Below are 26,907 nucleotides of genomic sequence, written 5' to 3'. Positions count from 1 at the left end.
CAGCTCCAAACTTTGTCTCTGTAACTCCTTCCATGGGTGATTGTTTCCAATTCTAAGAAGGGGCAAAGTGTCCACACTTTGGTCTTCATTCTTCTTCAGTTTCATGTGTTTTACAAATTGTCTCTTATATCTCGGGTATACTAAGTTTCAAAGTTATTAAAACATAAATATTACTTCCCACTGAGACAAAAAATATGTCGGTAAATATGTGTCTAATGGCACGTACATAAAACAAGATGCTTAGGAATGCAGAAAGATGAGGGATATGCTAGAGAAGAGTATTGAGCCTTAATCATCTCTATTAGTTTATGTTTTCTGATCAACAAAATAGGGATTACGTGTTCTTTTCTAAAAAAAAAATTTTTCTCTTTACTGAGACAAAAAACATTATTCTTGCCCCAAGGAAATATTTAAGATTAAGAAAAATATTAAACATAGCAATCTATGCAATTAGAACCTAACACTCATTGACTATTATAAAATACATTGAGTATTATAAACTACAGATAAATTTTGAACACACACATATCTCAACCTACAAGCGAAAACCCTACAACCTACGGTATCATTTATTTAGGGAGAATGTATAGGGTATGTAGTGTTTGGGGGAAAGTTCATGCGGTTTAAATGAAAATTAAAATGAGAAAAATTAAAAGCAAATTAAGTCTTCAACTAAATAAGTTAGAATATAAAAAAATAAACTTTAACTATAAATAAGTAGCATCCTTAAAAGTGGCAATTAATCAAATTTTGTGTTGACCAGAAATGAAACTTCAGCTCTTTTTTCAGTAATTAGTTATTAATGTATTTGAAAAGACAATTCAGAACTCATAATCACAATTTCATATATGTATGATTATTCATTTTTGGAAACTATCCTCAAATATAGATACCCCCGCCCCTGTGTATCCAATAAAAAGCCATTCTTTTCAGAATTGCATTTATAGCAACATTTGAGATCCTTTAACCAGGCTTTGGTTAAGGACATTGTTATATTGGTATGGTAGCTTTAATTTTATCCCTCTGTATTGTCTGGAAGATAAATACCAGAGATTTATTATCAAATATAAAATATGCAAAATATTTCTAATTTGGAAAATTTTAACTGTTTTAAATTGCATGTTTAGCATTTAAATTGCCTTTATGTGGAAAGGTATATATCAGACTGTAGATTGTTCTCCCTGTGAAATAAAAAGTTAAGAATGAGGTCCTATTAAAAACAAAACAAAACAAACGAAAAAGCACAAGTACAATTTGTGCTAGTCATATATTGGGATGTGGACTTCCAATGGAACATGGTTGACCCAAAAGGAATCATACCATTAAAAAAAATTGACTGTCTCTTTTTCAACTATCAGTTGGCAGTAGTGCCTTTGTAGGGGTGAGACTTCATTGCTACCTCCCCTCTCCAAGCTTGGATTTTCACAAAGTTGGGTGAGCCATAAAGCATTTGGATCTGGGAGGAGTTGGTGGAAGGAGACGAATATGATCAAAATACATTGCATGAAATTCTTTTTTAAAAAATCCAATAAAAATAAGTGGGAAAAATGACTATGATTTTCGTAAGGGAACATAAAGAAAAGAAATTAAGGATAGGGAGCAAGTGAATCATTTTCTAAATCTCAACTGTGCTTCCCTTTTGTAATTTAAAACCAAACAGAAGCTCTGCTTTTCCTTGCCATCCCAGCTCTGTTGTTCAGCCTGTAACTTTAGTGACTCATCAGTTCCCTGGTCCTTACTTCCTTATTTGTTAATGGAGTGACAACTGTTCTTGTCCCTAGCTGACCCGCTGGAAAGAGTAAATAGAAAAGGGAATGGTAATATTCTTTAAAAATCTACTTAGCACTATATAAATGCCATGGATACAAGAAGCAGAAATAAAAATAAAAATAAAAAGATAATGTATGTCTCCCAGTGAAATAGAAACAGTGTTGCATGACTTCTTCCAATTTGTTCCTCATGGAGAAAGGTGATGATTCTAATGACAACTGAAAATATGACAAAGGTCCCCAAGAAGCCACATAAATTGACATCCCCAAGAAGCAATCTGAAAGAGAAAGAAAGAAACAAACCTTGGGACAACGTGACTTTTATACACAAAGCCTCAGGGCCAAGCCTTCAGCTTTCCAATCAGCCCAAGGTCTCATTAATAATTTTGCTACATTCATAGTCATGTCCTATCATTTTGATAGCCCTGGCTGTAACTCATCATTCTACCAACAAATTTGTCTTTCTCTTCTGGGGATTTATATGTGATGACATTATATAACTTTATCCTGAAAGCCAACCATTGCTATTACAGCCAGTCTCTCAAGTAAGGACATTGTTTTGAGACCGAAAACTGTCATCAGACCACATTTGTAACTGTTGACTCAAAACTAATCCTCACTTAAAAGTTAGAGAAAAAAAGATATTTGATGATGGAAAGATCTCTCATGCTCCTCGATTGGCAGAATTAATATTGTGAATGGCTATATTACCAAATGTAATCTGCAGATTCATTGTAATACCCAGAAAAATTCCAATGGCATTTACAGAACTAGAAAAAGCAACCCAGAAATTTATATGAAAACACAAAAGACAAAGTAGCCAAATCATTCCAAAATACAAAGACTATTGCTAGAGATATCACAACATCTGACTTGAAATTACACAACCAAGTCACAGTGTCAAAATCAGCATGCAAATGACAGAAAAGCAGGCATGTAGGTCAATGGGATGGAATAGGGAAAACCTAGAAATGAGCCCACATAGATATGGACACCTATGTGACAAAGGTGTCAAAAACTAACACTCAGGGAAGGGAGAAGAAGAGCTTATTCAACAAATGTAGTTGGCCAAACCAGATGTCTGTCAGCAGAGAATGAAAGTAGGTCCGTATCTCTCAGTTGGCAGAAAATCAGTTCAGAATGGACCAAATTCCCTCATTCAAAAAATTGAGGCAATTAAATTGTTAAAGGTTATTATAGAGGTTATTTTTCAAAATACAGGGACATAAGCAAGAACTTGCCAAACAGGATTTCAATAGCACAAAAATTAGCCCCAAGAATTAGCTAATCGTGCTACATGAAACTAACTTTATTTTTTCTGAATAGCTATCAGACTATGTCCTGCCTCTCTGCTGGAGGTACCTGGGCACCACCAGCACACCGCTCAGGGAAAGCAGAAAGAAGCCTGGAATGGGGGCCCACAGTTTGTGTCTTCCTTTGCTGGACAGGAAGAAAAAACAGCAGTCTGGGAGAAAATCTGAACCTGGTCTGATTGGGAGTGAGTGCTGAGTGTACTGGAGGGGTCAGAGGGCAGAAAGACTTCCTCAGGAGTCTTAGGTATGGCTCTTTAGTCAAAGGCCTTCTTCATGGAGATCCTTACTGAAACAGCTCTCTGAGAAGAACCTTGCTTGTTTGTACCAGTTTATTTGATAGTAGATGTGAATATATACACTTTATTTAGGGTGAACCAGGGAATAAATAGCCTTTGTGGGAAGGAGTACCCAGGAAGGGAAGCTCATTGGCTGAAGGTTCAGGGCTATCTAGATACCTCATTAGCATGGAGAAGAACTCCAGGTGTTATGCTACCTGACTCAGTGCCTATGATCCTTAGTACGTTGTCACGGTTACTTGTCCCTGAACAGGTACACAGATAGGTAGGGAGCTGCTCCATTCCTATGGGTCTTGGGTCTCTGAGATTCCCCGGGTCTGAGCTCACTCAACCTTGACAGTTTTTATGTTTTCTGGTAATATGGTCCCACATGCCCTATAAACAGCAAAGGAAACTATCAACCGTGTGAATAGACAGCCTATGGAGTGGGAGAAAAAAATGTCACCTATATTCTAGACAGGTAGTTGATATCTAAAATATATAAAAAACTACAAAGATCATCAAACATCAATCTGCCTGTCAATATATGGGCTAACTAAATGACCTTGTTTGCTTTCTGTAACCAATCAAAGGTAACTTAGAGAAGAAAGGGTTTATTTCAGCTTACAGCTTACAGTCCACCTTCTAGAAAGTCAGGGTAGGAACCTCAGGAAGTCAGGAAGATGAGAAGCTGGAGGCAGGAACTAAAGCAGAGACTACAGAGGAACTCTATGTATTGTCTGGCTTCAAATGGTTTGATCAGTTTGCTATCTTATTCAGTACAGGACCACCTCCCCAGGGGTACTACCCACAGTGGGATGGACCCTGAACATCAATATTAATCAGAAAATGTCCCACAAATATGTCCACAGGCTAGTCTGATGGTGACAATTTCTTAATTGAAGTTTCCTCTTCCCAGGTGACTATAGTCTGTATCAAGTTGATAAATACCATCCAGTGCATAAAATGTATAGATAGTTTTCAGAAGAAAAGACACAGGTAATCAATAAATATTTCTGAAAGTAATCAATATAATTGATCCTCATGGAAATGTAAATTAAAAGTACTTTGAGATTTTATCATTCACTTCACTAAGAGTGATTATGATCAAGATCAGACAACTATCAGTGATGACAAGAGATTGAACCTTTATACAATGCTGTTGGAAACAAACTAGTGCTATCATTACAGAAATAAATATGGAGGTTTCTCAAAAGTACAGAAACAGAACTACCATATAACCAAGCTGTACAACTCCTGGGCATATAGCAAAGGCCTCTGCAACCATATCATGAGACTTGCATATCCACATATTCACAGTACAAAGAAAATGCTGTGAACCTAGATGTCTATCAGCAGGTGAATAGGTAGTGAAAATGTGGTATATATCCACTATGGAATTTTATTCAGGTGTGAAATTTAAAGGATAGTGGATAGAGTTAGAAAGTATCTATTAAGTGATACTTCCAGACCCAGGAAGATGTAGTGAGAATTTTGGAATTTGGGTTTCTTAAAAAACAACAACAAACAAACAAACAAACAAAAAACCACAGAAATACTGTAAGAGTATGTTTTTGTTTTGATTGCAGGGGTGGGATATGGGGCTGCTTCAGATTGTTCACAGCAGCTGACTATGATTTGCCTCATGCTCTGGCAGAGGTGTGGTTTTGCCAGTTGCAGATAGTTTCTACAATGGCATGACTTTTGGAATTCTGGAAACATTTCTGTGGCTAGAGAGTCTTGATAAGTAGTTTATTGTGGTTGTTTTTGGTGATCGTTGGTCATGGTTTGTTAAGTAGTCATGTGCAAAGAAAAACACCAACAAGAAAAAAATAGGTATCCTGACACCAGAGATTAAACTTGCCCCAAGGATCTCAAAGTTCCAAGTCAGCAGGAAGTAGTCTAAGGATAATGCTGCCCTCTTGTTTACCTCTGACTTTATTCAGGGATCTCTTCTTTTTCTCTCCAACCTCTTTTCTCTCTTATTTAGTGTTAGGGGGTCAAAAGGGTGAAAGAAAAGGGGTGGAGAAGTGTGGAAGAAAGAAGAATCCACAAAATAGCAAAAGACAGGGTATAGCACATGATCTCTCTCCCATATACAGATTCTAACTTTTAATGTTCATTGCATGTGTACATATGTGTCCATGTGGAAATATTGTTGAGTGTAAGATGTGAAACTAGAAAGGAGACAAGCGTGAAAGAGGTTTTGTTGAATGGTGGGATGCAATAGAACACACAGGGCATGAAAAGAGATCATTGGAAGGGTGAAAGGTGGGGATGTGTGGATGGGTGAAAGATGAGAACACTCTCAACAAGAGCTGTTTGAAAATGACATCATGAACCCTAATATTTTTGTGTGTCCATTAAAACAAATAAGCAAACAAATAAAAATTTAAAGATAAGGTTGATTCTAAATCTCAACTTGTTGGCCTTTTTGACTTTGTGGCTGAGTTCTTCTCTTTAATCAGATTCTAGAAAACAGAGAAATGATTCGCATACCAAGTACTGCTCATGTACATATTTTCTTTGGAAGTTACACATTCACAAGGGTCTTGTCAGCCCAGAGCAATAAATGCATATATTAAGATTAATGTCCTGAAAGAAACTTAGTAATTTTAAAGTTCCAGATCCTGATTAATACTTTTTTAAAATATAGCCTTGCTAAACTTGGCTTCAGGATAATCAACTTTCGTTGTGAAAGAAGGACGATAATATTTAATAGATTGGAAACCCATGAGGCAAAAACCACATGACTGTTTTCCATTTTCTGTACCACCTCCTGGCCAATGGTGCTAAATAAATGTAAAATTATTGTAAAATTTGGCCTGAAAGGAAATTCCTATGCAAAGGAAAAATATATCATTTTGTAACCTTCACAATGGCATGACAGGAATTCTGGTAGTTATGCAAGCATTTGAGTAAAATAAAAAGGAAGAAAGTGACTCATTAATAACAAGACATGTGTCAGTTCTTAAGCCAAAGTTTCAAACCTGCAGATATGTAGCACCTGTTTTTATTGTGACCCAGCTAGATACCCTGTTCCCTGCACAGATTTGACACAAAAAATGGTCTTCGAGAACATTCATTAAACTAATGTATAAAGAATTTTGAAGAATGAGACTATTTTTCTCCTTCTTTCATGAGTGATGTAAGACTTTTCTCTTTTGCTCATGAATATGTAAATTGTAATATGAATTCATCTCCATTGAAGCCAAGGGGCTTCTTGAAGCTTCCTTGTTCCTGGTGCTGCTTTGGTTATTTATTCTAAACTAGAAGGGACAGATAAACTGATAGAAGAGATGTATGGAACCCTCTAACGATTAGACTTCACGTTTCCTGTGACTGAGGGGTGTTAAGGAGAAGCCATCATTTTTCAACACCATACTTAGGTTATAACTTCAGGACCAGATCCTGGCAAACTGGAGCATCTGAAGTGGGGGATGAAATGTCTAAGGACGGGAAGAATGCACCATACTTTGTCACAGGGTTTATCACAACCAACCGGAATTTAACACAAGTGTTTGCTCATGTTATGTGAATCCTTCACACTTCTTTGGCTCCTTACTTTCCCCATGCATCCTGATTTACTGAGACTTTTATACATCTTCAACTTTCTTTCTACATACATTATCATCCATTGTCTTTTATATGTTCTATATGTTTTTTGTCTTCCAAAACCCTCTCCAAATAGTGCCAGAGAGATACTTCAGTGATCAAATGTGTTTACTGAGCAAACCTGACCATCTGAGCTCTATGCCCAGAACTCATGATATTAAAAACAAATTCCCAAGACATGCCCTGTGATGTAAAATATGCATACCAGGGTACACACACATGCACACACACAGAGGGGGTATGTGGAGATGTGGGGGAGTGTAAGGGAGGGGAGAGGGGAAGCAAGAGAAAGAGAGAGATGATTAATACGACTCTATAACTGAAAAGCAACAATCTAGCTTTCATCTTAGTTTATATTTATTGCTGTGAAAAAGCCTACTTGTGGAGGAAAGGATTTATTTGGCTTACAGATTATAATTCATCATTGCAGGAGGCCAACACAAGAACTCAAGGCATCACCTGAAGGCAAGAACTGAAGGGACCCTGGAAGAACCCTCTCTCCTAGCTTGCTCCTCCTTACGCGGTTTGCTTTCTCATCAAGCCCAGGATCTCCTTCCCAGCCATGACACTGCTCCTAGGCACAGAGCCTTTCCACATCTATTTCCAAATGGGGCCAACTAGTTGGCCTAGAAGAAAATGTAATGGGGACATTTTCTCAATTGATGACTTTAGCTCATATGACAGAGATTTAACCAATGAACCCAACTTAAGGTATCATTAACAATGGTGACAGCCTCATATTTGTGTTTTTATCACTTTGATATCTCTGCATGTACCCCATTATCCTATAACAGATTTCTCTTTAGTTAGTTTCTTGCCATATTATTATATGAAGCTTTTTATTTCCTCACTTTTTACTTTGAAAGCATTTGTACTATGTAGTAGTATTTGTACTACATTGGTAGATCCAGTTTCTATTTCTTGCTCACAGACCTTTCTGAGACAGCTTCCCAAACAAAAACCATCCACTGCAGCTGATGTGACTTCATCTTTCCCTGTCAAAGATGCTGAAGTTAATAAGTGAGTCTTCCTGCCAGCTCCCTCCACTGTAGTACACTGCTGAAGTTTCTATTTCCCCCTTTACCTCTCTGCTTCTTACTCTCACGAATGTGAACCTAATTCTGTGGACATTTCTCAATGTGACCATAAAACAACAAAAATGAATGAAAGTCACATTCTGAAGATGGGTAAGCAGAAATGCAAAAAAATGCCTCATTCTCTGTTGGGCCTGGGAGGTGACAGCAGCCTGGTTGTCAGTCTCATTTTCACGTATGATACACCTTTATTTGAAAGAACAGTTAGATTTCTGTTGCAGCCAAACACAATCATGACACATATTTCTTCCTGTTCCAGCCATTCAATTTGCCCTATTCCTGAGGCAGCACCTTCTACTGTCCAGCTACTGTTAAGATCATCTACTAAGTCTCTCAAATGGACCGCAAACTCTAAGACTTTGATGTTTTCTAATCTTAAATACAAGCCTTCTCCTTTTGTATCTCTGGGTACCCACTACCTTCCTTTAACCTGAGACAAGATTGGGCCCAATTGAACCCTAGGTCTATGCATGACCAACATTATGATCTTATATTGTAACCACAATGTCCCTCAGTGTCCTCATGAAAATCCCTGAAATAACAGTATCTGCTTCACAAGGTTGCCTTGAGCAGAAGTCAGAAAGCTACAGCCCATCTATAGCCCATCTACTTACAGTTTCCTTTCTGCTTCCTAACTTCACATGCAATGGACCAGCTGCCTTATACCCCTGCCACCAAGCACTCAACACGGTGATGGGCTGTAGCACTTTGTTGTGGTACACACACACACACACACACTTAAAAATCAAGAACACGAGACACAATGATTTCTTTGTCTCATAAGCAATCATGCATAATAAACATTATGGTATCTGCAGGCCTTTGATTCCTTTGGTCATCATGGTATAGTTAAAGTCATGATGTAACATGACAATGTGGTAATGTGTGATATGATATGAGATGTGAAGTGACATTGTGATGAAATACAATATAATGTGATTTAGTGTGGTGTGAGGATATGATAGTATATATTGGTATGATATGATGTTGCATAATATGGTGTGGTTTGGCGTGATGTCATATGATAAGATTTGGCATGGTAAGGTGTGTCACAATGTAATGAAGTATGGTGTGGTGTGGTGTGGTGTGGTGTGGTGTGGTGTGGTGTGGTGTGGTGTGGTGTGGTGTGATTATGTGATGTGATGATATGGCCATGATGGACTGGTTCAGAGTAATGTCAAAGCATTCCTTGAGTCCAAGAATGAATGCTGGCAGTGTATGCAAACACCTAGCAGCCATGGCTTCCTCTTCCCAGATGTTCCTCCTTCAAAGACTGGCTGACCACTTCTAGATGTTCTAAGTTACTGCACAATTTCTACTGCTCCACCACTGTGAGCCCACCCTACCCAAACCCAGCAGTCCTATATCCTGTATGTGTTTCATCCCCCTGTCACCCTAGTTAGGTGCCTAGTGGCAACCAATGCAGGTCATTTCACTCGAGAGTTTCTCTAATGTATTTCACTATGCTACCTTATTATTAAATACTAGGATCAGCCAAATCAAGACTTATACAAATATTTTCAAATAAAACACACCAACAGTATAAATGTAATCAAAATATATACAGCATCCAAATAAACCTTACCTCCCTTAAGCTGTTTCTTGTCAGATATTTATTTGGTCACAGTGACAAGGAAAGGCACTACTTACCCTAATTGCATCCTCGCTCACAACAAATCTCATTTCAAACTGACGAGACTTCCATGGTGGCTTATGTTCTGCCACCGTGTGCAAGCACACTTAATAAAATTCAGCCTATACTGAATGAAGTGTGCAAGCACACTTAATAAAATTCAGCCTATACTGAATGAAACCAAGTGTAAAAGCGCGGAGCTTTATCCTCTTCGTCTTTCCCTTTCTGTTCATTTTTCATAAAATGGCCGATGAAAGTGAGGCACACTATTCTCACCTTGCTTGACCCTCCCTTTCTTAGCTAAACACGACACTGTTTCTGGTCATTAATTCTTGGCAGCCGTGTTAACATGTCCATTCCTAACAAAGGTGTGGAAATGTAGGCCTCAGGAATCCCGAATAGCAATATCACAAACTCTGCATAGGTGAAGAAGCCAGAGCAGCAATGTGGGTGTCTTCTGAGTCCAGGGACTTCTCCAGTGGAAACGCCCACTGTGCTGGTTAACCTGCATCGGACTTGGAACCACCAAGGAGACCAGAGAAGTTCAGCTGAGAGAAAATCCACACCCTGAAAATGGGGGCCACCTCCCATTGGCTGAGGTCCAAGATGGAATAAAAAGGGAAAAGGGAGAAAGCCAGCTGGACAATGACCATCCCTTTCTCTATTCTCTGTATGGTACCACAGATCAAGATGCTCCCACTGCCTTCCTGCCTTCCTGGCAGTGGTAGAGTCTACCTGTTATCTCCGAGTCAAAATAAGTCAATCTTATGTTGTTTCTTGTCAGATACATATTTGGTCACGGTGACAAGGAGAGTCACTATTGTGCATATCTTGAGCTAGTGCTGAATGATAAATCACCAATGTTCAGAGGATCAGAGGGTAAAGGGTGAAATACAAATAAAGGAATGGGTCACAGAACAATTGGCTGCTTTAAGAAGTTTCTGATAATCAGGTGTACAGCTCAGCTCAGCCACCACATACCACAATTACTACAGCAGCATTTGGAAACTCTCTAAAACCCAATTTAATTACGTATTCAAAATAATTCATATTCATAACTCATGCTAAGTATGCCCCTCTCCCAGATACCCAATGTTGATGACTCTCTGAAAGGCTTCAGTTCTTCCAAGCACACAGCTCAGTGGCTACCTGCCTTGGATGCCATCTTGAACTCTGTGTCTCTGAACTCTAGATTTTCAAAACTCCTATAGAGGTTGACTTATCTGAGCACAGAGAATTCCCATTTGCTTGAACTCATCTTCCTAGTGCAATCCACTGTCCTACAGGTGACCTACCATAATGGCACTTGAATAAGAATATATATTTTAGTCAAGGCATTTATTTGCTTGGTGCCTGTTCACAGAACTGTCATTTGATTTTGATTTTAGATCCTCATCCACTGACTTTTTCCAAGTCTCCATGGAGCTCCTCCCATTTCTCAGATAGCATATATAACACAGTTTCCCCCTTCTTGTTCCAACCTACAGTAACATGTATGAATTACACTTGTAAGACTACTTCGTAGCTGACCACTCTGACAGACAAAGCATTCCTACCACTGCAAAAGCATCTAGTGTCAATTCTGTGATGTCTTCCTCTTCTGGGGGAATCATTCATGCCGAAGATGACTAAAAGGAATTTGCATGCTACTACCCTGAAGGCTTTATATTTAATTCAGAACAAATCTCTACTCTTCTCCAAACATGAAGCATTATTTATGGATAGGGTGGCCATTTATCTTCTCTTATCCTAAATAGCCTTTCTTTATGCCTGTTGTCCTAGTTAAATTATTAACAAAGTCAAAGTTGCTGCAGTTTGGGGACAAGCTACGTATTTACCTTATCCACAGACCAAACCTGCTCATCTCACCCTTATTTCTTAAGTCTCTCATTCACATAATCTCATCTTAAAGTATTTCTCTAGTTTATACTTCATTATATAAATCCAGTCTTTGGACTCAACACTCTATAGCAGTTACATGAATGGCACACAAACACCACTGTTTGCAATTTTAAACTCAAATGTTAATTCTTCAATTTGTGCAGGCTTTGTATATTTTGGGTTCAAATAACTCAAGGAATCTGTAAATGGTAACGCAGAATTAGGAGCTGATGGATAGACAGCACTCTAGTCTGTGAGTTCAGGGCTAGAGTGTATTTTGTTGAGTCAGGAAATCCAACTGAGATATATATCAGTCGAGATTTTTCCATCTATGTGCTGTTTACAGATTTTTGGACCATCTTATATTTTTCTACTAAAGGCGTCCCGTGCATTGTCATATACTCAGCATCCCTGGCCTCTCTAGCCCAGCAAACTGTACTAACCCCAAATACCTCCAACCACTATCAAATGCTCCATGGGAGAAAGTTTGTTCCTCACTGAGAGAGTACCTGAGGCAGAGATGGCAGAGTGAGACTAAACCCTGTGTCTCATCCAAAGGTGTAACAGTGGGTTAGATGTGTAATATCTGCTCAGTTGTGGGTGATATATTTCAACAAGATGCATGTTTGTTGAGAACATTTTTTCTGTGAAAGCTTCTATGAGAGCAAGAACCTGAAATATGGATTCTCCCACCTCAAACTCTGAAACATGAGACATCTCGGTAGTAAGTGACTTCATTTTAATTAGACGTGTGTCTTTTATACCATCTGGGAAAGTGGGTAATGCATTTATTGAAGATCTAAGCATGGTTGCTGGAGTAATGTAAGTTAGCAAATATTTGAAATAGATCATCTAAGGGAATAGGATAAGAGCATAGAACTATATTATTCAGGTCACAAATATTTGATCAGTCAATGAACAAATTCATGTAAACTACAAAATGAGAGGCTTTGAAAATGCTTTAGAGAAGACAGAGTCTTCTGGGTAGAAACATTGCTGAAAAATGCTGGCTTTTTCCTGGGGACCAAGATAAGCTTACAGGGAAGCCATGTGTTGGTTTAGAATTTTTTTCTCTTCAGCTTGTGATACTAAACTTACACAAGTTGAACATTTGTGGTATAAAGTTTCAGGAAACTAGGTGGATAGGCTGCAACCTAGTCTGTGAGTTCTGGGTTAGCATGTGTTATATTGGCTATAACATGTAAGAAAAGAATCAGCCTGAAAGGCAGGAGACCTGATTTCCAAAATTGCTTTTGCCACTCCTCTGAGATCTTGTAGATTTTTTTTAGGTCAGGAAGCCTAACTAATATATATATTTTTCTCTCACATATTATAATGAGAATTCTATTTTACCTTCCTCTCTCAAGTTAATTACCATAAAAATCTCCAAAACAACTGGTTACAAAAAAATGAAGTCAATCCTTTACATCCACAGACTTCCCATGTATAAGATCAAACAACTAGGGCTGACCATACTCAGGCAAAAATTCTTCTGTACTGGAGACATGCTGACTTCTTTTCTGAGCATCATTCCCTAAACAATTCAATGAAACAACTGCTATCACACATATATGTAGTGAATAATATTTAAACGTTGGAACGTGGATAAATTACACGTAAATACAACATTGATTCGGGTTCTTGAGGTTAGGTAGGATCCTGGAACCAATATCCATGAAATATACCAATGGAAGACCATATAATCTGTGAATCGTATATAAACAGGTCAGTATACTAAATGTTTTCTCAGGTTACTTCCGGATCTGTAAAGCAAGTCTGCAGTTTTATCATAAAAACTGCTCAAGTCTCCACAATAGTGCAAAATCATGAAAGAATAACAGGTATTAGGCTAGGAAGACTCACTTACCAACCTATCCAAGTAGGGAGGCTGACATCTGGATAAAGCACCAGGATCGCACCTTTCAATGACTGGTAGGTATCTTTTAAAAGAACTAAAAGTAAATTAGCAATCCAGTTATATAAGACTTGTGGAGATTCTCTGGCTGAGTTTCAACAGTTTAAATAAAACATTTCCATAAACATTGCTTCTAATTTGTCTGTATCCACTGATAGAAAATAATCATAGCTCAGACCCTAGTACCTTGGCTATAAAGGAGGCAATGAAGTGCATTTCATCTCTTCTAACCGAGTCGTGCTTTCGTACAATGAAGCACTATTGAAATTTTATAGTGGAATATCTTTTATTAGCACTATATGAATTATACAAAGTAACAGGGTGAATATGGTCAAAGAACATTGTGCACATTTGTGAAATATCATAATGAAACTTTATTGAATTTTACTGCTAAGGTCTAGCTAGCCAACATTCCTTTCTATCCTTAGCTTTCTACAAAAGGCAGAGGTAGAGTATTTATCAGAACAACATGTTCAGCGTACAGTCTACCTCATGTTCTTAAGAAATGTAGGGGAGGAATTGGGGAAAAGGGAGTAGAGCATGTGGATTTGATCAAATATGCATGCATGTGTATTAAAGTATTTTAAAGAATCATATTAATGCTGGAAATAACTACATCATCTGTGCAGTGTGGGATAGTGTCTTGACACATGTCCATGATCGTTATAATGTTAATCAAGTGGCTGAGTTGGGTGAAGCTGTGTGCTTCCCCCCACCCCTTAACAAATCAGACTCTCTTGTCTTTATGATTTCCTCTTGCAATACACCCCCCATGGGAATCCATCAACTTAAACAAAACAGGAGAAGCTAGTGACATTGTGATAGGAGAGACTTAAAGTCATCCCGAAAGCTCTTACTCTAAATCAAAATCAGCGACCAGATTCCATCTGTTCTTCAGGATTGGAGAGAAGCAGAGGTGCCAGTGGCCTGGAAAGTTCTGTTGTGAGATGAAATCTCTTCCTTAGAACCTCAATGCTGTATCAACTAGAACGAGGGTTAGGTATTTTATGGAAATGCTTGCCCAAAATAGCCTATAGTAGCTTGCAGGGGGTGGGGAGGCTGGGGGGAGGAGTTGCAGAGAAGATTGGTTTTTTGTTTATTTTCCCCCAAGGAAGAGTGGGACAGGAAGAGCAAGAAGGTCTCTATGAGTTTCTCTGACTTCCTTCTCTCTCCTGCATCTTCTCTTCCACAGCCGACACAGAGCTTGGGTGGGGTGCATCTATCTTTGGTACTTCCTTTGTCTAAGTGGGAATCTATGATTTCTTCCTATTTGGCAAGGATGACTCACTTTGGTTTTTCCTTCTGAGTCTTGCTGCTAATTGGAGAATTACCTCACTGCAGACTTGTGCATAAGCTATAGCTCAACATTACATCTGCATTATGTCAGAGATAAAATATGCTTTAATGCATATGAAGACAGTGCTGAAAGCTCGGTAGTTTAATTTAAAATATTTTTGCTAAAAGCCCTTGATGGGGAAAAGAGTTTCTTTAAACACAAAACTAAACAGTTAATGAAGACACTAAGGCTGTGCCTACTTAAACTATAGCCACCAAGTGACTATTTGGGCAGGAATTCTACAGAACAAGGAATGGAAAATATCATAAAAAATACTCCATTGCATTTATATTGCCAAATAAACTATGTCCTGGGGGAAAGGTGCTATATGGTGCACATGTAGCACAGAAAATCCAATATAAATAAAAACACTGAACAATAAATCAATCAAGATGATAAGAACCACATGAAATATCCCTTGAAGTAAAACCACGGTTGATCTTACTGGGGTAAAAGATGTATCCATGAGAGGTAAGTATCTGCTTTGGCAGTGATCCATCAGAGCAGGAGGATTAAATGTGAGCACATATTTTGATTAGGAAAGAAAACACATTTCAGAGAAGAGCGTCCATCTGTTTAACTTTAATTCCATGGTAAACTGTAGTCCTGACCACACCTCAATTGAAGTCATCACCCCACATGAACGGACCAAACAGATGTCGTCTAAGCAATGTGTAATGGGTGGTCTAATTCCATTCATTGTAGTCCAGGCAATAGTAATAGAGGCTGAGGGCTTGTACATATCCTAGAATGTCCGCTTTGCAATCTTAGTTCCCCTAAACAGTATTGGTTATTGGAAAATGAGATAAGAATCACTCATCTTGAATGGATGAAAATTCCAGCACCATGGGGTTATGTGACAGCTGGAAAAAGAGAATGCTTTAATAAAATCAAATGATAGCTTGTCTTGGCTCTACACTCTGCTCAGATAGAGACCACAAATCTGGAAGTGGCAGCTTCTATTGATCCTGAACTCGGCACAAGCACTCACGGTGTGTTTAAAAACAGATAAGCTTACATTCTTGTAGGATTTTCTTCCTTGTAAATAAAACTGAAAGGAACTAAGGGATTGTGTCAGACTTGAGTAACAACACTGAAAAAAAAAATAATGCCATTCCATATTTTTGTTGGTGTTGTTCCTTGTAAATTACTGAGGACCACATCTATATAACTCACTGAACATGGAGACATTGAGCTGGTACCTGCATAGAACTTTTACCTCTATATTTTAGTGTCTTCCATACAGGAAGGTACTCGGCAGAGTTCCCAAATAGAAACATCAGCACCAACCCAGCCACAAAACCTTTGACCTATGGTATGTCCTGCCTGAAAAATATGCTGTGGCACAGGAATCATGGGAGTAGCCAACCAATATCTGGCTTGACTTGAGGCCCACTCCATGAGACATAACCCTTACCTGACACTGGGTAGCTAAGAAACAGAGACTAGATAGCTCAGAGACCTAGGGTAAACCCAAATACTATTGATCTAAAAAAGAAAAAAGAAAGGTATCAATATAATGACTCCTAATAATATTCTACTATACTCATTATACTGGCTAGTTTTGTGTCAACTTGACACAGGCTGGAGTTATAACAGAGAAAGGAGCTTCAGTTGAGGAAATGCCTCCATGAGATCCAACTCTAAGGCATTTTCTCAATTAGTGATCAAGGGGGAAAGGCCCCTTGTGGGTGGGACCATCTCTGGGCTGGTAGTCTTGGGTTCTATAAGAGAGCAGGCTGAGCAAGGCAGGGGAAGCAAGCCAGTAAAGAACAACCCTCCATGGCTTCTGCATCAGCTCCTGCTTCCTGACCTGCTTGAGTTCCAGTCCTGACTTCCTTGGTGATGAACAGCAATGTGGAAGTGTAAGCCGAATAAACCCTTTCCTCCCCAACTTGCATCTTGGTCATGATGTTTGTGCAGGAATAGAAACCCTGACTAAGACATTCATATTGGTGTCTTATTCTGCCATCAACAGGCAGGCTTTCTCCTCCAGCAAATAGGAACAAATAAGAGACTCACAGCCAGACATTACAACACACACACAGAGAGAGAGAGAGAGAGAGAGAGAGAGAGAGAGAGAGAGAGAGAGATCTCCATCAAATTTTTCCCCTCAGAGATCAGGAAACCCTGTAGAAAAGGAAGCAGAAAGAGTGTACAAGCCAGAAATGATGCACAGGAGAACAAGGATCTCTGAATCAACTGTACAAAGTTCCTATGAACTCACAGACTAAAGCAGCAAGAGCAGAGCTGCTGGTCTGCACCGGGTCCTCTGCATATATATCATAGCTTTCAGATATGGAACTAGTGGGTCTCTGATTCTTGTGCCTGATTTGAGACTCTTTTCCTTCTGTTGGGTTGCCTTGTCTAGTCTCAATGTGATGGTTTTTTGTTTTTAATCTTATAATATTTTATATGGTCATGTTTGGTTGTTATCTCCTAGAAGCCCGTTCTTTTGTAATGAGAGACAGAAAATGAGCAGATGCAGAGGGGAGGGGAAGTGGGAGGGACTGGGAGGAGCAGAGGAAAAGGAAACTGTAATCAAGATATATAAGAATAGAGTCAATTTTTAATAAACAATAATCCAAAACAATCAACAAATAATTACTTTTAAAGATATCCTTCAACTGACTGAGAAATGAATAATGAAAATGTGGTACATATACATAATGAAATTTTGTTTAGTGTCTGTGCTGGCTAGATTTATGTCAACTTGACACAAGCTAGAGTCATTAAAAGAGGGAGCCTCAATTGTCACAATGCCTCCATAAAATTGGGCCATAGGTAACCCTGTAGAGCATTTCTTAATGAGCAATTAGTGTGGGAGGGTCCAGATAATTTTGTGTGATACCACTCTTGGCTGGCAGTCCTGCAGAAACCAGTCTGAACAAGCCAGTAAGCAGCATTCCTCAATGGCCTCCTCATCAGCTCCTGCCTCCAGGTTCCTGCCCCAGTTTGAGTCCTAGCTGTACCTTACCTCAGTGGACAGTGATTGAGTATAAGCCAATAAACCCTATCCTCCCGAAGTTGTTTTTGATCATAGTTTCATCACTGAAATAGAAACCCTAAGTAATAGGGTTATTTGATTTTCTGGAGTCTAACATCTTGAGTTCTTTGTTTATATTGGATATTAGCCCCCTATAGGATTTAGGATGGTAAAGATCTTTTCCTAATCTGTTGGTTGCCGTTTTGTCTCATTGACAGTGTCCTTTGCCTTACAGAAGCTTTGCAATTTTATGGGGTCCAAAATGTTGATTCTTGATCTTCTAGCACAAGCCATTGCTGATCTCTTCAGGATTTTTCCCCCTGTGCCCATATCCTCGAGCCTTTTCCCCATTTTTTCCTCTGTAAGTGTCTCTGGTTTTATGTTGAGCTTTGTGCAAGGAGATAAGAATGGATCAATTCACATACTTCTGCATGCTAACCACCAGTTGAAACAGCACCATTTGTTGAAAATGTTGTCTTTTTTTCACTGGATGGTTTTAGCTCTTTTGTCAAAGATCAAGTGACCATAGGTGTGTGGGTTCATTTCTAGGTCTTCAACTCTATTCCATTGATCTGCCTGTCTGTCACTATACCAGTACCATGCAGTTTTTATCACAATAGCTCTGTAGTAAAGCTTGAGGTCAGGGATGGTGATTCCACCAGAGTTCCTTTTATTGTTGAGAATAGTTTTTGCAATCCTAAGTTTTTTGTTATCCCAGATGAATTTGCAAATTGCCCTTTCTAACTCTGTGAAGAATTGAGTTGGAATTTTGATGGGAATTGTATTAAATCTGTAGATTGCTTTCAGCAAGATAGCCAAATAACCCTATTAAAAATGGGGTACAGAACTAAACAAAGAATTCTCAACTGAGGAATATCAAATGGCTGAGAAGCACCTAGAAAAAAAAATGTTCAACATTCTTAATCACCAGGGAAATGCAAATCAAAACAACCCTGAGATTCCACCTCACACCAGTCAGAATGGCTAAGACCAAAAACTCAGGTGACAGCAAATGCTGGTGAGGATGTGGAGAAAGAGGAACACTCATACATTGCTGGTGGGATTGCAAGCTTGGACAACCACTCTGGAAATCAGTCTGGCGGTTCCTCAGAAAAATTGGGCATAGTACTACCGGAAGATCCAGCAATACCTCTCCTGGGCATATACCCAGAAGATGTTCCAACTTGTAATAAGAACACATGCTCCACTATGTTCATAGCAGCCTTATTTATAGTAGACAGAAGCTGGAAAGAATCCAGATGTCCCTCAACAGAGGAATGGATACAGAAAATATGGTACATTTACACAATGGAGTACTACACAGCTATTAAAAACAATGAATTTATGAAATTCTTAAACAAATGGATGGATCTGGAGGATATCATCCTAAGTGAGGTAACCCAATCACAAAAAAACACACATGATATGCACTCACTGATAAGTAGATATTAGCCCAGAAACTTAGAATACCCTAGATAAAATTTGCAAAACACATGAAACTCAAGAAGAAGGAAGGCCAAAGTGTGGATACTTTGATCCTTCTTAGAAGGGGGAACAAAATACCCATGGAAGGAGTTACAGAGACAAATTTCAGAGCAGAGACTGAAGGAATGACCATCCAAAGACTGCCCCACTTGGAGATCTTTCCTATAAGCAACCACCAAACCCAGACACTATTGTGGATGTCAACAAGAGCTTGCAGACAGGAGCCTCATATAGCTGTCTCCTGAGAGGCTCTGCCAGTGCCTGACAAATAAAGAAGTGGATGCTCACAGCCATCCATTGGATGAAGCATATGATCCCCAATGAAGGAGCTAGAGAAAATACCCAAGGAGCTGAAGGGGTTTGCAGCCCCATAGGAGGAACATCAATATGAACTAACCAGCACCCCCAGAGCTCCCTGGGACTAAACCACCAATAAAAGAAAACACATGGTGAAACTCATGGCTCTAGATGCATATATAGCAGAGGATGGCCTAGTCAGACATCAGTGGGAGGAGAGAACCCTTGGTCCTATGAAGCTTTTATGCCCCACTATAGGGGAATGCCAGGGCCAGGAATCGGGAGTGGGTGGGTTGGGGAGCAGGGGGAGGAGGGGAGGGGATAGAGGATTTTCAGAGGGAAAACTAGGAAAGGGGATAACATTTGAAAGTTAAATAAAGAAAATATAAAAAAAAGAAAGAAAAGAAAAGAAAAGAAAAGAAAAGAAAAGAAAAGAAAAGAAAAGAAAAGAAAAGAAAAGAAGAGAGAAAGAAACCCCAAGTAAAACAATCAGTAAATGGATGGAATCAGATAATAAGACACTGAGTAAGAAAACCCAGACTCATAAAGCCTGTCTCGTGTCCACTCTTGTTTGTGGATTATAGATTTTAATATTTAGATGTTAAAAAAAATCAAGAAAAGTAAAAATTGATAATGGAAGGAGTTTCTATGGTAGGAGAGGTTTTTAGGGGATAGCAGAAGACAGGCATGGAGAAGAAATGGGGGAATGGAGGAGGAGAAATTTAACTGGGGAAATACAAGGGCAATTTATAGGGATAGATGGGATAATATTTAGTTAAAAACATATATGTATGGAGTGGAAATATGGCTTAAATATTAGGAGCATTTGTTGCTCTGGCAGGTGACTTGTTTCAGTTGCCAGCACACTGAAATGTGTGAGATAGAGTCTCATAACCATCTGTTACTCTAGTTCCAGGGCATCTGACTTCCTCTTCTGGCCTCTTTGGGCACTGGATACACATGCTACACAGACTTACAAACTGGCAAAACACCCATACATGTAAAATAACAATAAGCAAGTGTATTTTAAATATGTATTGCATATACACATACATATGTACATGACTATATGTGTATGCATATTTTAATGGCAGTATACTGCACAAAGTGATAATGCTCAACCCAAGAACAATACACTAACTAAACCTCTGAGCTAGGTATGGGAAACCTCCTTCTAATTATTGGTCAAGGTAATCAAAAAGATTCCAAAAATTATATATATATTGTCTTCAAGAATTGAAATAGGACACTTCAGTCCCACTTGGGAAGGAGAAGAAAGCAATCACAAATCAAGAGGGAGGAAGGGACTGGTGGGGGAGGGTAGTGGGGGGGAAGAGGGGAATCTGATCTGGTATTGGGTGAGGGAAAAGGAATGAAGCCCCGAGGGCAAGCAGAAAGAATGAAAACAGACAACCTCAGGATATAGAAGGTTGGGGGGGGGCACCTCCAGAATGCACCAGAGACCTGGGAGGTGAGAGACACTCAGGACTCAAAGGAAGGGACCTTTGATGAAATGTCCTACAGAAGGGAGAGGGAACTCACAGAACCCACCTCCTGCAGGAAGACAGGACAGCAAGTGAGGGATGGGGTTGCCATCCCAGAGTCACAACTATGACCCATAATTGTTCCTGTCTGAAAGAATTACAGGGATGGAAATGGAGAGGAGCCTGTGGAAAAGAAGATCCTGTGACAGGCCCAAAGTGGGATCCAGCTCAAGGGGAGGTCCCAAAGCCTGACACTATCACTGAGGCTATGGGGCACTCACAAAAAGGGACCTATCATAATTGCCTGCCGAAAGACCCAAAAAGCAGCTGCATATATTTGCATCCAACCAATGGTCAGAAGCAGCTGACCCCTGTGGTTGAATTAGGGAAGGCTGAAAGAAGCTGAGAAGAAGGGTGATCCTGTAGGAGGACCACCAGTCTCAATTAATCTGGACCCCTGAGATCTCTCAAACACTGGACCACCAAACACACAGCATATACCAGTTGATATGAGTCCCCCAACACACATAGAGTAGAGGAATGCAGGGTCTGTGTTCATTCAGAGATGATGCACTTAACCCTCAAAAGACTGGAGGCCCCAGCGAATTTAGAGGTCAGATGGGGTGGAGGGTGGGGACATCCATGTGGGGAGACAGGGAAGTGGGGAGGAGGTGTGGGATATGGAACAGTGAGATGGTGGACGAGCAGGGGGTGGGGAATAAAATATGCGGTGTAAAAAAATAATTAATTTTTTAAAGGCTGGCAGAAATGCAACCAAAATAAAGATAGTGAGTTGACATTTTCTCTCTCTCAAAAAACAAAACAAACAAACAAAAAACCCAAAAACCTTACTGCTGAAGATATCACAAACTTCAGACAAGGAGGAATTATGCTGGAAATGGCCCAGGGCCCTTTTCCCTAAGGATTAGCCCTCATGTAGAATCTGAAGTTGCTACAAGTTGCCAAGAAAAAAAAAAAAAAACCTGTTGTCAGTAGTCTTACACAGTTATAAACCCTAGGAATCACAGTAACTTGCATGCTACTATATCCTCAATAGTAGAGTAGTAGAAAGTCTATGTCAGGGGTAACCAACAGCTATCTAATTGAGCATACGATCCACTCAATAGGAAAGAATTAATATCTGGTACTGTTGTAAACCTAGCCAACTCGCCATAGCTAGAGAGACTATAAGTTCCTAGAGGAGAACTTATTACTGCTACTTTCCTAAACCAAGATAATGTCTAACTGAATTCTAAATAATTATCAATGTACTCACAGATACGTGTAATTCTCACATGTGATTAAAACATCTTCTCTTGCAGTTGATGGAGATAATTACAGAAACCCAGATCTGGAAACCCATTACAGTAACATGCAGATAACTAGGAGGTGCCCAACCTCAACTGATACATTTGCCCCGCAATCCCTACACTGCAGGCTCAGGGAACATCTTGGAAGAGGAGGCCGAAAGACTGTAAGAGCCAGAGAGCCAGAACATCTGATTCAAGATAGTATCTTCCATAAATGAGAAGCTGTACCTGTGAAATGTAGTCATATGGTTACCTAAACAAGACCAGCACAATGACAACACCAGCTGCTATGGCAACATATGTGATCAATTTGAACTCATTAATAAGCTCAGAGTCACCAATAATGTGTTAGTGTAACATTAAGGAAAGAAACCAAGTCTTTTCCCCTGCAGTGTCACTTAACCAGAAGCAAGCCCAGGTATGAATTCTCTACTTCACTCTCCTGTATCCCACATCCTCTCTCTGTCTGTTGTTTGCCTGATGGCTATCTTGTCTCTGTGTCCATGACTGTCTCTGCAGGTCTGTGTGGGTGTATCTGTCTGTGTCTATACCTACCATCTATCAAGACCCCAACACTTCATGAAGATCTACAGACAACTAATGGCAGCTAAGAGAGGGAGAATCCGTTTTCTCCAGGAATGAGCCCTGTGATAGAGTGCTCACACTAAAACTGACCCCAGGGGTCAGCCCTAGACATACATACAAACAAGCAATACTAAATGTACTAATCAGGCTCTGTGTGTGCAAATGCGTGTGCAACAATAATAATTAAAGAAGAAAAGATTGCAAATTTGAGAAGGAATCATGGGAGGAGTTAAAAAGGGAGAGAGGCAGTGGAAATTATGTAAATACTGTATTTATGTAAGAAATTTTTTGTTGTTTTTAAATGAATATTTAAATTAAAATAAACAAAATGATTATATATGTATATGTGAGTATATGGTATGGCATATATATCATTCAAAAAATTAGAATGGCAGTGTTAAAAAAATTTTAAATAAATTAATTTCAATAAAAATATGAAAGGTGTTTCTGATTTTTATAAATTGAGACATTATTATCATCTATTAACTCTGACCCAGGAATAAACTAACAGCAAACAGGTCACTGAGCAGGTAAAATCTCTTAAGACATATGTCAATGAGTTCCTGTAATTCAAAAAGCAGTCACTATTCCTTTATCATATTTCAGAAAGGAAAGAGTTCTTTTTGTTGAATACACAATGAAGATTAATGGGAACAACTAAAATGGAGCCAGCAGTGTGTGTGCATGCTCATGTGTGTGTGTGTGTGTGTGTGTGTGTGTGTGTTTGTGGTGTGTGTGTGTGTGTGAGTGTGTTAAGATACTGGTGGCCAAACTCAGTCTTAGACACCAAGTCTCACCACCCTCCAGTCACTTTACAGAAAGAACTCTGGGCCACAAATAGTCTGTAGGCTTCAATAGTAAAAATAAATAAATAAATAAATAAATAAATAAATAAATAAATAAATAAATAAATAAATAAATGAATGAATGAATGAATAAATAAATAAATAAATAAGAACAACACAGCTAAGCCACTAAATCTTATGTCTCCATCCGCTGTCCTGTCTGACTGTCTGAGGCAAGGGGCTGACCTTCTCTAGAACTTAGATAGCTTCTCTAAGACCTGAAGGGACCAGGCAAGAGACAATAGCCCCAGCAGCTATGTGAACCTTATTTAGACTACACTCAGGAAGCAGACGTTTTTTAGAGAGTTGAGGAATCAGAGAAAGGTTTGTAGAAAGGTGATATGCCACCATGCATCATTCACCCACAGCTACTTCTGTGCCTCCTTGTCTACTGTCAATAGTTAGGACAATGTCATCTGGATTTAAAAACAAAAAAAGGCAATCAACAAACATCAGCAATCATCTAATAGACAAATCCCACTAGTGAGCAAGATAAATGCTACCAGCAGGGTTAGCATTAGTGCTACAGGAACAGAGATGACACACATCTGTGGAAGTCAAGGCCAGCTACAAATGGCAGGGAAGCTGCCCAGAGCAAGGTTGTCTAGAAATATTATGATTTGAACACCCTTCAGGGGACATTCATGTCTGATAAACTGACTAGTGAGGCTGGGTATACTAAGAAAAGAAGAATTTGTGATAGATGCACTCAGTGCAGGATAAGAAAATGTTATGTTTACATAGGAAAGTTTTTCAAAACTTGTTTTGAGTTCTGCACTCATTTCTTTCTTTTTTTAAAAAAATAATTTATTTTTTACGCTCCATATTTTATCCCCCCATCCACCCTCTGATTGTTCCACATCTCTTACCTCCTCCCCACCACCCCATCTCCACATGAAAGTCCCCCCGCAACCTGACCTCTAAACTCCCTGTGGCCTCCAGTCTCTTAAGGGTTAGGTGCATTATTTCTGAATGAACACAGACCCAGAAGTCCTCTACTGTATGTATGTTGGGGGCCTCATATCAGCTGGTGTATGCTGTCTGTTTGGTGGTCCACTGTTTGAGAGATCTTGAAGGTCCATATTAATTGAGACTGGTGTTTCTCCTACAGGATCACCCTTCTCCTTAGCTTCTTTCAGCCTTCCCTAATTCAACCACAGGGGTCAGCTGCTTCTGTCCATTGGTTAGGTGCAAACATCTGCATCTGACTCTTTCAGCTGCTTGCTGGGTCTTTCAGAGGGCAGTCATGATAGGTCCCATTTTGTGAGTGCTCCACAGCCTCAGTAATAGTGTCAGGCCTAGGGACCTCCCCTTGAGCTGGGTGCCACTTTGGTCCTGTCACTGGACCTTCTTTTCCTCAGGCTCCTCTCCATTTCCATCCCTGTAATTCTTTCAGACAGGAACAATTATGAGTCATAGTTGTGACTGTGGGATGGCAACCCCATCCCTCACTTGATGTCCTATCTTCCTGCTGGTGGTGGCTTCTATAAGTTCCCTTTCCCTACTGTCTGGCATGTCATCTAAGGGCATTTCACTTTAAGTCCTGAGAGTCTCTCACCTCCCAGGTCTCTGGTGCATTCTGGAAAGTCTCCCCAACTCCTACCTCTGGAGGTTGCCTGTTTCCATTCTTTCTGCTGGTCCTCAGGGCTACAATCCTTTTCCCTCACCCAATACCAGATCAGGTTCCCCTCTATCCCCCCCCCTCACTACCCTTGCTGCACTTTCCCTCCCTTGTCCCTTCCTCCCTCCCTCCCCATTTGTGATTGCTTTCTTCTCTCTTCCAAGTGGAACTGAGGCATCGTCACTTGGGCACTTCAGCTTGTTGATCTTTTTGAGTTCTGTGGACTGTATCTTGTATATTCTGTACTTTTTTGGCTAATATCTACTTATTAGTGGGTACAAGTCATGCATGTCCTTTTGGGTCTAAGTTACCTTACTCAGGATGATATTTTCTAGTTCCATCCATTTGCCTGCAAAACTCAGGATGTCCTCGTTCTTAATAGCTGAGTAGTATTCCATTGTGTAAATGAGCCACATTTTCTATATCCATTCTTCTGTCATGGGACATCTAGGTTGTTTCCAGCTTCTGGCTATCACAAATAAGGCTGCTATGAACATAGTGGAACATGTGCCTCTGTGGCATGGTGGGGCATCTTTTGGGTATATTTCCAAGAGTGGTATAGCTAGGTCTTCAGAAAAAAAAATTTTCCAATTTTCTGAGGAACCTCCAGATTTACTTCCAGAGTGGTTGTACCAGTTTGCAATCCCACCAGCAATGGAGGAGTGTTCTTCTTTCTCCTTCTCCACATCCTCTTCCAACATGTGTTGTCACCTGAGGTTTTGATCTTAGCCATTCTGACTGGTGTGAGGTGGAATCTCAGGGTCATTTTGCTTTGCATTTCTCTGATCACTAAGGACTTTGAACATTTCTTTAGGTGCTTCTCAGCCATTCGAGATTTCTCAGTTGCGAATTCTTGGTTTAGTTCTATATCCCGTTTTTTTTTTTTTAATTGGGTTGTTTGGTTTTTTGGTGATTAACTTCTTAAATTCTTTATATATTTTGGATATTAGCCCCCTATGGGATGTGGGATTAGTGAAGATTTTTTTCTCAATCTGTACGTTGCCTATTTGCCTTATTGAATTATGTCCTTTGCCTTACAGAAGCTTTTCAGTTTCATGAGGTCCCATACAATTACTCTGACACCTAAACCACACAAGGAGCCAACCAAAAAAAGAGAACTCCAGACCAATATCNCTTATGAATATTGATGCAAAAATACTCAATACAATTCTTGCAAACTGAATCCAAGAACAAATCAAAACAATCATTCACCAAGATCAAGGATGCTTCATCTGAGATGCAAGGTTGTTTTAGTATACGAAAATCCACTAACATAATCCACTATATAAATAAACTCAAAGAAAAACATCACATGATCATCTCCTTAGATGCAGGAAAAGCATTTGAGAAAATACAACACCCCTTCATGTTAACAGTATCAGAGAGATCAGGAATTCAAGACCCATACCTAAACATAATAAAAGCAATTTACTGCAAACCAACAGCCAGTATCAAATTGAATG

This window comes from Mus caroli, chromosome 12, assembly GCF_900094665.2.
Source record: "Mus caroli chromosome 12, CAROLI_EIJ_v1.1, whole genome shotgun sequence".
Lineage (NCBI taxonomy): Eukaryota > Metazoa > Chordata > Mammalia > Rodentia > Muridae > Mus > Mus caroli.
The sequence above is the reverse complement of the archived record's forward strand: the minus strand, read 5'-3'. Positions refer to the sequence as shown.